This window comes from Oenanthe melanoleuca, chromosome 4, assembly GCF_029582105.1.
Source record: "Oenanthe melanoleuca isolate GR-GAL-2019-014 chromosome 4, OMel1.0, whole genome shotgun sequence".
Taxonomy (NCBI): Eukaryota; Metazoa; Chordata; class Aves; order Passeriformes; family Muscicapidae; genus Oenanthe; species Oenanthe melanoleuca.
This window is the reverse complement of record NC_079337.1, coordinates 54,858,229-54,872,316: the sequence shown is the minus strand read 5'-3', so window position 1 is coordinate 54,872,316 and position 14,088 is coordinate 54,858,229. Positions and strand designations below refer to the sequence as shown.

General features: G+C 37.9%; 1 protein-coding gene across 13 annotated transcripts in view; it reads right to left on the bottom strand.

The window, feature by feature from the left end:
* LDB2 (LIM domain binding 2) overlaps positions 1-14,088 on the bottom strand; it is a 210,700-nt gene that overhangs the window by 111,386 nt on the left and 85,226 nt on the right. The gene's annotated exons all lie outside the window — the stretch shown is intronic.

The window sequence follows — 14,088 nt, the reverse complement described above, 5'->3', positions numbered from 1 at the left end:
AAAAGCAGATACCGGATGCATTGTATCACATAAATCGTAGTAGCTTTCCTTCACCATGATTTTCAAGATGATATCTGAAAAGATCAAAACCTATAAGCATTTTGAAGGGTGTTACACGCTGAAAGCTATCAGAATCCCTTGCTCTATCACTCTGAATAAATTATTGTATCTCCCTTTTTAATGCTGAAAATTGATAGATTTTCAGATAAAAATTAGGAGAAGCTGAATTGGATTCCTTGTCTGGATTCTTGTAATGTATGCATTTTTATAATGTTTTGTGTAAAGCATTCAGAGAAAAAAATCACATATATTTATGGCTAAATTACTGGCAGCTCAGCCTTGCAAATGCTGTAATTTAACTGTTTAACAGTAAATTAAATTTACAGTTTGTAATGTGAATAAATCCTTTTTGATTCAAATAATAGTAAACAATAAGTGTATAATAGAAATTCTGTTTAACAATGACAGAATATTTTCACAACAGATGAAATTTACTTATTTCAGCTTGTATTTGTTACTAAAGAGTCTCATGATAACAGATTGTTTCCAACTATAAATGTGTGTTAAAACATTTAAGTTTAATAGTGGAATCTTGTCATATTCATGTACAGTAATAGGCTGTCATTAAATTCTATTCCAAATAGCAAATCAAACACAAAAATTAACTTTATATACTAAGGAGGGCAGGTTGAAATTACTGTTATATGGTCAGAAACTAAAACAATGGTTAAAATTTTAATTCTGCTTAACATATTTTTAAAAAGAAATCTTAATTTTTTTCTGGATATTTCTAAAAGAACCAGAAAGAATTTAGGTTTCAGTTCTGCCAGGATGATCTCTACTAAGAAATGCTACTACTCTATCCAGCTGTTCTGACTTCAGTCCTCTAGGGCATGCAGAGGCGGACAAGTTTGTAAGATAAGGGCCCTTATGTTAAAAATTCATAGGAAAGGTCATGTTTCTACCATTTCTGAAGTGGTGAGCAGATCAATGGAATGCACAAAACAAGAGAGTAATACACAGAAATTGTTTCCTGCAGACTGGCACTCCTGGAAGCAGCACTTGGGAAATACAGAGGGTTAAGTATTGCCACCACTACCCAATTTTGGGGGCATTCTTTGCTTCTAGCCTGTGACAAAGTGAGGTCTGGGGACAGAGACTCCCTATTCCACTTGCAGGAGCAAGCACATGGATACCTTCAAAGGCCCCTAATGAAGTCAACATGCTGAGCTCAGCTGAGATAACCCACTTCTTAAAAAATAGGACACAGTTCTATGAGAGCCTTCTGGCGAGCAAGCGAGGGTAAATCTCTGGTAATTAATTCCCTCTGGTGCTGGCCAAAAGCCTTTATGCCACAGAGAGGCCATGCCCAGAGCAAGGGGTTCCTCTCCAGGCATGGTGGGCAGAGCTTAAAGCCCTCACTGACCAACACAAAAAGAACACTGAGCTGTGCAACACTCCTCGGCTTCAGGTCCTATGGCATGAATGGGGCCATGCTAACCCCTGCCTAGTCTTGGGCTGCAGCCAGTCCCTCTGGAAGCTTTTCCCCTTGGATTAAGTCCTCAATGTACCTTTTTGTATCCAGCACAACCTGACTCTGAATTCTAATGGCCAGCACTAAGAAAGTCACAGCAACACAGGGTTTATCTCACACAATCACAATTACCCTTTTGATACTTCTCTTTCATTTGTACCGGAGACTCTTAGCTGCCTTTCTATTTCATCTGCTTCCCAGAGACCAAATTTACCTCCCTTAGCAATGTTTTGCCCCATAAATGAACACTTCATGATAGATGCACTACTGTACCTTACACGTGACATCTCCTGTAGAGCTAAAAAGGCTCTTAAAGGGACTTTGTGACTTTACCCTACTGCAGCTGAAGAAGCCCAGATATAATTAAGGATGGCAGTTGGCTGGCAGTCCCTCAACAGCAGCCGCACCACGTCAGTCCTTTTAAAATCAGCAAAATAAAAAGAAGGTCATTCAGAACTGTGTTTTGGGGCCAGGCACTTGCAAGAGAACTGAGAATGATCTAAACTAACAGCCTGGTACCATTCAAAAAAGTATACTACAAAATAAAGCACACTTATTGATGATTTGGAAGTAGGGGTCATAACAGTTGTATTTCTGAAAGCTCTGAATGTTATTTTCTGAGATTTTCCTCTTCCTAAATAGCTAATGGTTTTATAAAAGCATTTTAACCATATCTATTATATACTCATAAGAATTCTTTTGAGGATTACATGAGCTACCTTAACTCATGTTGAATAATATTGCATTGAACACACATCCCCACTGAAGCTGATACAGGATTAGGTACTAGCTAACATGAGGACCAGCATCAGAGTCTGACCCTTACTACTGGAAAACTCAGCATCTTAACCTCACAAAGAACCCAGAGTGCTTTACAGATGGAATATGCAGCAACTGATCACTCAGGCTGAGGTGTCCTCAGGAATCTCTCATCAGTTGTACATGAGGTATGCTAAGACTACAGCTAAGATGGCACATTTTCAAACATAAGCTGAAATATGCAGAAGTCTTCTAAAATGAGGGACAGTCTAGCTATTAAGAGAAAAATCAGCTCTCATCTTTTAGCTGTTTTAAGTCACTGACAGCTGGTTCAGTCTTCCCACAAGTAGCTCTACTTTATTTAAGAATGCTTCATTTTTCCTGTACCACCACTTTCCATTTGCTATTTCCTGCTTTAAAAAAAATAAATAAAGGTAGCTCATTGAAAATGTAAATTATATAAATCGTGTATCAGAAAAAAAATTAAACTCTTAAGTTAAAAGCATTGCTTTATCTGTTTCACGAATTACAAGATTTGAGACCTATATCTCCACATGCTGCCCCAGAGCTCTGCCCACTACATCACAATGCCTTCAAGAATGCTGCCAAGTTACTCCTTGCAGGTTTTTTCTGCAATGGAAATATTTCTTGCAGATTCTTTTCCATTTAGTCAGTTTTAAGTCAATTGAATTTCCAAGCGGTCATGTTCTCGTGGATGAAAAAGCTGTTTTCCAAGTGCTGCAGGGAAACATGATTTTATTTCTATATTTGTTTCCCTTGGAATTTAAAAATAAATGTGACCAACATCTCTATCACAGGTTCTGAAAGAAGCTGAATTCTAGACCAAATTAAAAATTAATTTCAAAAACATCCATTTCTTCCAACAGTGGGAACAACAATTTTGACAAAATATGAAAGTGAACAGTACCACTAAAATGATGTGTTGTCCTGCCACTCCGCCTTGTGCTCGCCTGGCTTTCTTCTGTGCATTTAAAAATAACTCAGATACTTTCACACAGAGCATCTCTGTGAAGCTTTTCATTTATCTGGTCCTTTGCACTTCCAGCTAGCATCTAATGCAGCAGGTCCCAGCTCTGTTGTGAAGGCATCTGGTTCAGCTTCACAAGCGAGCAAGCTGTGAGCTGCAGAGTTTGTGCAGGAGCCACACTGCTGGACTTTTACAGCAATTTTCACTTTGCTCCCAGCATCCAGAAGCCACTTTGCATTCAAGTGATCCTAACTCGAGCAAAAGGTATACAATGTACAAAAGAAATAAAATTAAAAGAGGGGAAATGCTACTCCTGCCTGGACTGAGAAATCTGTTGGCAGGGCTGTGCCTTCCACTCCTGTACAGAGACAAGGCAGTACAGTTTTCATTAAGCTTTCTAACTGTGTCACAGCAAAACTGGAGCCATGCCACCGACTTATATTCACCCTCCAGTACGGGCAGAAGCTTGCTCCACCTCTTTTTTGACTTCAAGGATTTTATCCAATAGTGGCATTTTTGCAGTGAGAACTGTGCCTGCTAATGTCATGGTGGTCTAAGTTCAAAACCTGTTTTTATGACAAAAGTCTGAGTGTCTAATTATGGCACATTCCCAAATACAATGAATCAACCACAATCAAGGAGCAGGATTTGATAAAGTTCTGCCACAAATGCTGTTTTAAAACTCCATGTTTTCATGTGGAGTGGACACATAAAAATCGGGCTCTGTGGGGAAAAAATTAACAAATCTTTGAAAAAAACCAAAGCTGCATAATCTGTGGTATTTCAGTTGGTCTTTATCCGCAAAATCCCAGATCTTTGTTTAAGCTACAAACAGACTATAAAAATCAGCTTGCTGGCCTCTCTCCTTATTATCCACATCCCTGCACAAATCAAATGAAGCTTTTGCTGTAAAGCTGATAAAAAACACCACACACATGAGCAAGCTGATGTATTTAAAAAGTGGTTATCATTTCTAATCCTTTCCTCTCTCTCCAGGGAATATCATATTTCCAAGGAACACACAAAACTCCACCACTGAGCACACATCAGCACTTACACTTGTTTTGATTAGGGATTTTCTAAAATAACAATGAATGAAGTACTCTGGCATTATCGTTGATTTTTAGCACCTAGGGAAGCAGTACGACAGTCATCCAATTGTTTAAAATCAGTAAGTAGCCAGGACCAGTTCTGACAAATATTTATACTCACATAATCTATTTCAAAACCTTACAAAATGAGCTACAGTACCTGGTTTGATATCAGGCTAATGCTTTTGCCATTTCTTTGTAGATAACCTTCTTTGTAGAGCCCCACATGTAACCCAGATCAAGACAAGTGGTCACAGATGCTAAAATTCTGCCTGAGCTCTCTTAGCAGGCACTGGGATTTGTTTGAGATTCAGGGTATTGACTGAGATGCTCTCCAGTTCCACTTCCTTGCCAAACAGAGCAAATTTTATTTTCTAATTTAGACATATCCAAATGATATATCTAGATCCACTCTAGACAATCAAGTTTAGACTCATGAAAGGTCTAACGTTCATTTCACACAGATATAAGTCTAGCCTTGCAACTTCCTGCAAGCTCAGGAGTGACAACACTGGGAAACCAAGGTGGTGTAAGATTCAGGTCCCACCTCCTAGAATTCAGTTTTTCAAACTGATTTGCTACAGACTTGAGACAAAACTAGGAAGTCTGACTTACAACTTGTGCAGAGAGGTTTAAATATCTCTATGTTGTGTAATGTAGAACTTTGTCCACACAAGACTCTTATAAATAAAACTGCAGCCATGAATTATGATTTTTAAACTCTTGAAAATACACACACACACACAAAGAATATAGAACAGAAACAAGCACTTAATTTAACTGACAAATTTCTGATGGCTTCAGAATGGAGAAGGGTGCTTCTTCAGTGCAGGCTTGAGCACAGTGAGTCTTACATTCACGACAGGTTTCTGTGTCAAACATTAACATTTCATGTTGTCTGTGTTTTTTAACTTGTGTAACACACCACATGCATTATGCTGCTTAGATTCTATCAATTTAGCCATGTCCTAAGAGCCTCACCTTTTCATGAAGGCAGTAGGCCATTTACATTTACAAGCATCATAGGGAGCAGGGTGAGGTAACAGCCTGCTCCCTGCCAGACAGTGGGTGACCTTGAAAACAGAAAAGAACAAGGAAATGGAGATGAATCTACTAATGTAACAAGTCCTTGCTCTTCTTAAATTTTTAAGTGTTGGTAAACAGCAGGAACAGCAGAAGTAGCCACAGAAATTTGGGAATTATGAAATATCAAAATAAAATTTACTCACTGGATTTAAGCCAGTAACATCTGTAGGATTTTCTCCTGTAAATAAGGTCCTTCTGTTTCAATTTGCTCTGATAACTCCTTTTTTTTTTTTTTTTACATTAAATATATAAAGCAAAACCTCAAGCTTAATTTGCTTCCAGAAGCAGCACAGACAAGTAGCTGCTTGATAAAAATAAATTTAATTGAACATGGATATGTAATTTAAAGAAATGGAGACAAAACTGACATTGGAGAAGGAGTAAGCATATATTCTAGCAAATTCTCCTCTCTTTAGCTAAAAGAAGTTGTCAGAGTTTTGTTTTTTGTTTTTTTAAATGCGGCAATTTCTGTTAAGTGAATAATCAGATAAAACAAACAAAAACAGAAGTTTTTTGTGTAGTTTGACATGAGCACAGACTTAAATCAGATTCAACTTTTAACAGCCGCCCTCAGGTGCCTGAGGAATCATAGCAAGGTAATTCAAACACTGTTAGGCCAGGTTTCAATGGACTTCTGTCAGTTGAACAGCTGATAAAAGCCATCTGGATGATCAAATAATGCATAGTTCAAGATACAGAAAGTGGTGAATATATGTAAGCCAAATCAGTCTGAATGACAGATCTGCCTCCTCACTGCCTTGTTTTTTGTTACTGTTTTTGACAGCTATATATATTCCATTTTCAACAGAGTTCAGAAGTCCAGGCCCTATCTATATGGCATTTTTAATTCACATCTACACAAATGTCATGGTATTTCTCTAGGGGGAAAAAAAGTGTAGAAGCTGATTTTTGTGTCAGCTAATAAAATTATTGTATAGTTCATTCAATTATATTTTCTTAGCCTTGTATCTAAAGGGATACCTAACAGTTACAAGACAAATGACAGACAAAGATAAGATGATGCAGTCTACACAAGCTGTCACTACTACCTGAAAAGATCTGACTGTAAAAGTGGTAGAGGAGAGGCTTGGTCTTTCCCAAGGACCTTACAGGCTACCCCTCCTACCCCAAATGAGACAGCTATGCATCACTAACAGTTTAGCCACACAAATCCAATGCACAACTGCCATGTGATTTGAACAAGTATTGCCATTTTCTATCAGATATTTAATAACAGAGAGAGACCAGAATTTATCTTCTGTCTCTAAGAAGCTTTCTCACCTATGAGAAACTTGGAATTACCAACTGACAGTATCCTAGAGGCTAAAAACTTAACAGATGAAAATGCTGGCTATTTGCAGGACCAGCTTTTTCCTTGGCACAGATTTGCTCTTTAAATGTGCTTTGATATACAGATCTGCATTTTCAATTGCACTAGTAATACAGCCACCTAATCTTACAGTGGCTTGCCACACACAGGAGGCATTTGTGCCCTCTGCAAGCCCATGACAATCCTTCCCTCAACCATGCAAGTGACTTCCACTGATCTTGTGGAAAATTAGATGTGCTGGAATTCTTAAAATTAGGACAATTTTTATGGCCTTAGACACATGGTTTAGAACCTATTCTAGGACCCTGTTGTAGACACTTGTCTGTGTTCATCATCCTGAAAAGCACTTGGTAATAAGGAATGGAGATACAAGAACACATACAAGTAGAACTGGTGTTGCAAAGACACTTTATTGCAAACATCACGTCCAAAATTCACACCATCTAATTCCATCTAAGACTTCTGGATTCTGTTTGCAAGAAGGTCACCTAGAAAGTCTTTGCAGTTGATTTGTGCAGAAGGTAACTCTCTGATGAGCCTGGAGGCTCCCAGAACCTGTGCTGTGGAAAGAGAGTTTGAGCTGTCTGATACCCATCTCCCATGTGTGGAAGTGTTTAGGATAGGCAATCAAAAAAAGCATCTGGACTTGTCCAACAGAAAAAAATCTACCTGAATTAACTGTCACAATCTGGATAGACAAGATTTTGATCCTGTTAGCTGCATTGCATAGACCTCCACTTGTTGAGGTGTAACTTCAGTCACAAATCACAGCAGAAGGCAGCAGCTTTATTTAGCACATACAATATATGTGCTAATACATTGTTTGCACAGTGTTATCTACAGATTTTGGTTCTCACTTAAAGAAGAAAAAAAGTTTGCAAAAGAACAAATTTTCGGGACTGTTACTGGACAGGAATCACTGTGTATAGAATTTTTTAACCTCTAGAACAATAAAAAAGTCAGATAAAATAAATGAGAGCATGGTAATTTTCCTCATAAAAACCAGAGATTATAAAAACAAAACAAAACAAAACAAAAAACAGCAAAAAACCAAACAAACAAAGCTGAAAAAGGCTATACTTTAATGGAAGCTGTCTCTGTCTCTTCTCCACTGATAATATGATGCAGCCAGAGATGATACAGATTAGAAGTAACTTGCAAGGTTTTATTACCTTTGATTTTTAGCTCTGTGCTACATAAAATTAATTTGCATTTTGCACTAGAAAATGCATGGCAATGGAATAATGATGGCAGTGTGGAAGAGAGGATTCTTTTTCTCCTGTGGAAGATCTGCAAATTCTTCTCAGACCTCAAACAGTAGTTATAGCAAGAGAAAAATATTTGCTTTGCAATTTGTGGTGCTATACAACTCACAAAGGCCCAGTTTAGATCATGCATGCTTTCAAACTTCTGGTTACACAGCTAGACCTCACTGAGCCTGATCTTAGAACCAGATTTGATATCTTAGAATGATAAGTAATGTAGCATGTTATTTGGCAATTTTCCAGATCCTGAGAAAACAGCAGTTCCCATGCAATTTCAGCACCTTCTATCTAAAATCAGGCAAAATGTGGCAAAGGTGACAATACCAGAAAAATAGCAATAAGTAATGATAAAAGAAGAAGTTAACTAGAGAAATAGTTTTCTAACTACACAGCATCTTGTCCAAAGCTCCAGGAAGGGTGATCTAAAGAAAAAAACCTGATCTTTTTACTGAAATTTCAGGAATTACAGCTCAGAGGATTTATGTTTTCTTCCTATCACCTATACATAACCAGAGCAAGATAATTCACATTGCCCTCATTATTTCCAGAATTTTTAGAATACTACTTATCCAGGTCATTTGTTGTCTTTCAGAAGACATAAGAAAAATTAGAGGAAAAAAAAATCCATCTTGATGTCTACTTTAAACAAACTCCACAACATAATCACTATGTTATTCAGGTGATAGGTTTCCCTGTGCATGGCCTTCATTTGCTCTAAGCCAAATATTAACCCTCAATTACATCCTAGCAATAAACACATTAAAAAGAGCATTTGTGGTCTGTCCTTCTCCTATCTCCTTCTTCTGAGTTTATCCCCCCACTGGCAGATACTACAAACTTTTACAACCTCATTTTTCCCTGCACCAGATACCCCTCAAGGTCTCAGATCCCATTTCTCTGGCCATCCTCAGCAGTGACCTTGTATCTCCAGCTAGAAGAAGAATTTGGTCCCCTGGTAGAGCCCTTGCTTTCTCTTTTCATGCACTGGAGAGGAGGGGATGAAGTAAGTGGCAGATAATGGGAGCTTGGAGGAGTTCCAATCTCCAAATTCTACAGAAACAAGAATAATAAAACTGTTCCCAACTGTGTTAATATTGTAGACCATGACACTTTCTGAGATTCTGAAGTGTGGTACTCTTTTAACTCCAGAAGACACTTGTCTAGCCACACAGATGTAGTACTAATGAACACTTGTGTCCCAATAAACTTTTAAGAAATAGCACAGTCTGATCAAACTTCAAGGTCTTCAGTAAAATTCTGCATAGCAGTGTATTGCTGTTTGAACAGGAAAAGGTCTGGACTGAATCTTTCAGTTTCTTACTTTAACAAAATTTTTTAAAAAAAGAATCCTAAAACTCAAAAAAAAAAAAAAATCCAGATACCTTCTAACAGATGGCTCAGTTAGGTGGGATGAATCAGTAAAGTACTAGTTTCAAAGCATTTCAAAGAACACAGAATCATATAATATCTAGAGTTAGAAGGGACCTTAAAGATCATCTAGGGATTCTTACAACTTCAAGCCTAAAAGTGCATGGTGAGGGGAAAGTAGGCTCAACACCTGGGATGTAAACATTCCCAAACAGGAAAAACAGATGGTTCTTTCTACTAAGAAGCAGGGAACAGCTCCTAGAGCCAATTGAGCTTCCAGCCACCTGGGAATTTCAGTCACCCTGGGGCTGCAGAGGCACTGCTGTGTGTCACACAGCACAGTGCTGTGCACTGGCAGCTCAGCAGCTGGTGAGGGTAACGAGTCCCTCTCGGAGGGGATCCAACAAGCCAGAGCCCCTCCTGCCCTCTCCCACTTTTATCTTCTCAGATTATGCAGGAGGTCAGGATGTGAAAGTCTATGAGGGAACTGGGCACTCAACTGCTGTACAGAAAGAACTGCCAAAAAAGAACTGACTACTTAGGATGTCATGTTAAGTAAAAGCAAAGGAGGACTTTGAAACATCACTACCCATCCTCCCATATCTTTTTATTTTTGTTAGACAGAGCACTGGACTATCCTACTCTGCAGCATGTCTAGAGCACTGGGTGGAGGACTCTGATGAGAGATACACCTTTAGCTAAGCATCTTAAGACCTTTCCACCATCCTGAACTAATTTTCATTGCACTTTTGGCAATGGATAAAATTGAGTAAATTTCAAATAAAAGGATGTTCTTATGTGGTCCATAAGAAAACAAATAAGAACTTGAGTCACTTGTGACATGTCTTTAGGAATTCAAGGCATCAGATTTAATCGTCTATATTAAATATATTATCTCTGAAATAACTTCTTGCAGTTTTGAAGCACCTGAGAAAATGCTGTGGATTGGAAATTGAGGAGGATCATCTTTAGTGCCCCTGCAATTGTAAATAGCAATGATGGCAGACAGATGAAAGATCATCATCATGTCTGCTGTTTTGAAAGATAAACACATTCCAGAAATCATAAAAGCATCTTTAGTGACAGCAAAGGAATCTATACAAAAGCTCTGTTAGAATAAACAGGATATTAACTGAGATTCATTATTGCTGCCTTTGTAGATGTCTATATTTAAGCTAGTTCAGCAACAGGAAAAGCCTGATTGGTGCTATTCTCAGTCACTAGGCATCTGAGATGTGAAACAGGAAGTCAGATTTCTTTTGGAAGAAGAAAAAGAAGGAAATGTAACTTTTAAGAAAGGTTTCCACTGATCTAAGCCTGTTAATGGTTCTCAGCAATCCCACTAAAGATGTCTGAACTACATTTGAAACAGGAAAAAAAGAAAATTCCATTTGAAGATTTGTAGACATTTTCACATCATCCAAGAAAACCTTTACATATTTTGTTAAAAGATTTTTGTGTTATCTGTCATCCCTATAATATGATCCACGTCTATCATTAGTCTGAAAAATAAGAAATGAGTTAAAAAGTTGGTACATGTTTCTCCATTTTTAAAATTTTACCAACTAGACATAGAGAAAAAATAGACAGGCAAAAAAAAAAAAAAAAACAAAAAAACAAAAAAACAAAAAAACAACCCAAAACAAAACAAAAAAATAAAAGCCAAAATACATACTCTGGTTTGTATTGTGATGGAATTCTTGCCTTTCTGTAGTGCTGATAGCACTGGGCAGAACTCATCAGGCACAGGCAACTATGATTTACAATGCTGGTGAGGATGGAAGGCATTTGACCCAACACAAAATCTTTGTCTCTAAACTGGAGAGACGTGGATTAGGTGGATGGAGCACTCAGAGGACAAGGAATTGTGGGGATGGTTGTACTCAAAGAGTTGTGGACAGGTGGCATTCCTCAGGAGTCTGTACTGGGACCAGGGCTGTTGAACACCTTTATCACTGACGTGGGCAGTGGGATCAAGGGCATCTGCAGCTGTGCTGAGGACACCAATCTGTGCTGCAGCAAGGCTGCAGGGAAAGGATGCCATCCAGGGGGACCTGGGCAAACTCAAAAAGATGATCTGGGGGCTGGAGCACTTCTGCTGTAAGGACAGGCTGAGAGAGATATGTTGTTCTAGCCTGAGGAACAGAAGGCTCCAGGGAGACCTTGTAGCACCTTCCAGTACTTAAAGGGGGCTACAAGAGAGGACATTTTAAAAGGTGATGTAGTGATAGAACAAGGGGTAATGGCTCTAAACTAAGAGGGTGGGTTTAGATGAGCTATTAGGAAGAAATTCTTTACAATGAAGGTGGTAAGATGCCAGAAAAGATTGCCCAAGAAAATCCCTGTGATGCCCCATCCTGGAAGTGTTCAGGGCAAGGCTGGGTGGAGCTTTGAGCAGCCTGGTCCAGTGAAAGGTGTTCCTGCTCATGGCAGGGGGTTGGAACAGATAATCTTTAAGGTTTCTTTCAATAAAAACCATGCTATGACTCTATAACTAAATATGGTGTAATTTGAAGTATAACAGTAGAAATAAATAATGGAAAAATAGTGTCAAATGATGAAGAGCAAATCTAACAAGGAGCTGCTTACTTCAGTCCAGAAAAATCTCAAATTAAGTCAAAATTTCAGAGCAATATTTTGATGAAGAGTGCTGGAGCTCTGCCATGAATTAGAGAGAAGATTATTATTCTTTAAAATATACAGAGCTATCTAGACACTAGCTTAACGAGGTAATTATCAAATGAAAGAAAACTGTTGTATTGCTGTAAACCTGCATAAAGACTTTTATAATTACTGATGTTTTGGCCTACCTTTGTTTTAGAAGACCATGCATTTCAATATTTTTGCATAAAATGTGTCCAGCTACATTGTCTGGAATAAGAGGTTTACTCATAAGTAGTCAATCAAATGTTATCTTTCCTAAACTGTTTTTCAAATAGGAAGGCTGTATATGCATGACATTTCACCAAGTTTGTTGTGCCAGAAAACTGGGTACACTAATAATTATTTTAAGAAAAAGCAAAAGTAAAACTTTCATAACTGATGGTAAGACTCTAAACAAATAAACCAATGCTTCTAATAATGATTTTTCTTTTCCTCAAATGTCTGTATATAATGGCAAGTATGGATATATTAATGAGCGATTTACATGAACACTTGTAAAAATGACTGTAAGAATTAGTGGCCTCTGGTAATTTTGCTCTGTGTCCTTTTGACTCATCATTGCATAGATGAGGCACAAGAGTATATATCAAAACCTGTTTTTTTCTAAACACTGTTGACTTGAATATAATTGGTATATTAGGATGCTGTTTTCTTGCTGTTCTTTTCTTCCTTAATAACTAAACTAGCTAGACATACCAAACATCATTTCATAAATTACCATTGACAAAAATAGTATAGCTATGATGGTATAAAGAAGAAAAGTAAGATATAAACAGTTAAAAAGCTTACCAAAAATCAGTTTTTCAGTAAGAGTGAAAATCATATAGTAATGTGCATTTGAAACACTCTATTGTGCTATTGTAACACAACTGATGTAGGCTCCCAGCTCTTTTCCTCTCATATTGAAACTGTTCCAAAATTTCATGGTAAAGGACTCATGGTTGTCCCCTTCAATCCTGCCGACTTTTGCTTTCAAATTCGAAGCACACAGAAGAAGTAAAGTTGAGATCCTATCAACAGGTCTAGATAAATGTGTCATGGTCTGGTGAGTAAATGCATCAGTTTCATAAAGACAAATTATATATATCCTGTGCATTTCCAGTAAACCTTACTTTAAAACAGAAGTGCCAAAAGGGGAATACTCAATTGGCAAGGCGTGCAAACCAGAAAATTCTCACATGCCAATATTATCTCATTAAAGCCTTGCTTTTAAAATCCCTCTAAACAATATCTCTTGTTTGCTGTCTCTGCTATTAACTAGCACTTTCAGTAGATACTAAAGATATCTTTAAACAAGCATTCATCTTAAACAGACTTGAATGACTATCTCATAATACGCTATACAAACGAGGAAAAATAAAATAATGACATTCTTCTCCTTTCTAGCAGGACACCTAAAAGTTGGGTAATGATGAATGCTTGTCCTTGCTTACCCTCTTGCAGGCCACTCCATTACTTTCTTGTAGCAAGATGCACTTGTGGTGGCCCAGCCCATGGGAAGCTCTGTTCTGTGACTGTGCCATAACTCTCACTGACTGCTTTTGCTGAGAGGCTACATTGCCATTTCTGTCCTAGATAATGGACATCCCCCTCATTTCTGTTTCTTCTTTTGTGTGCTGATGATGACAGTGCACTGATCAGAATGACCAGGTACACACACCTGTGCTCAGGATAGCAGTAACTTGCCAAAGAGAAGAAGGCATTGATCCTAATTCCAGCAGCTGCAAAAAAAGCCACACCAAAAGCTAATGTTCCACTGCAGGGTGCTCAGGTGCCAGGGGTTATTCAAATTGAAGCTGACAGCACAATCTTAATCCTGCTTCCCTGTGCATCTGTATTGCAACAATACAGAGTGTAATTACATGATCACATATATTTGCACAAATGAATTTGATAGTATACAAATTTACTGCAATGTAGATATATGTGTGCACCTTCCTACAATCAAGAGACACATCAAGGTATATTAATACTTATTTGAAATCATGCAGTTCACAATATAT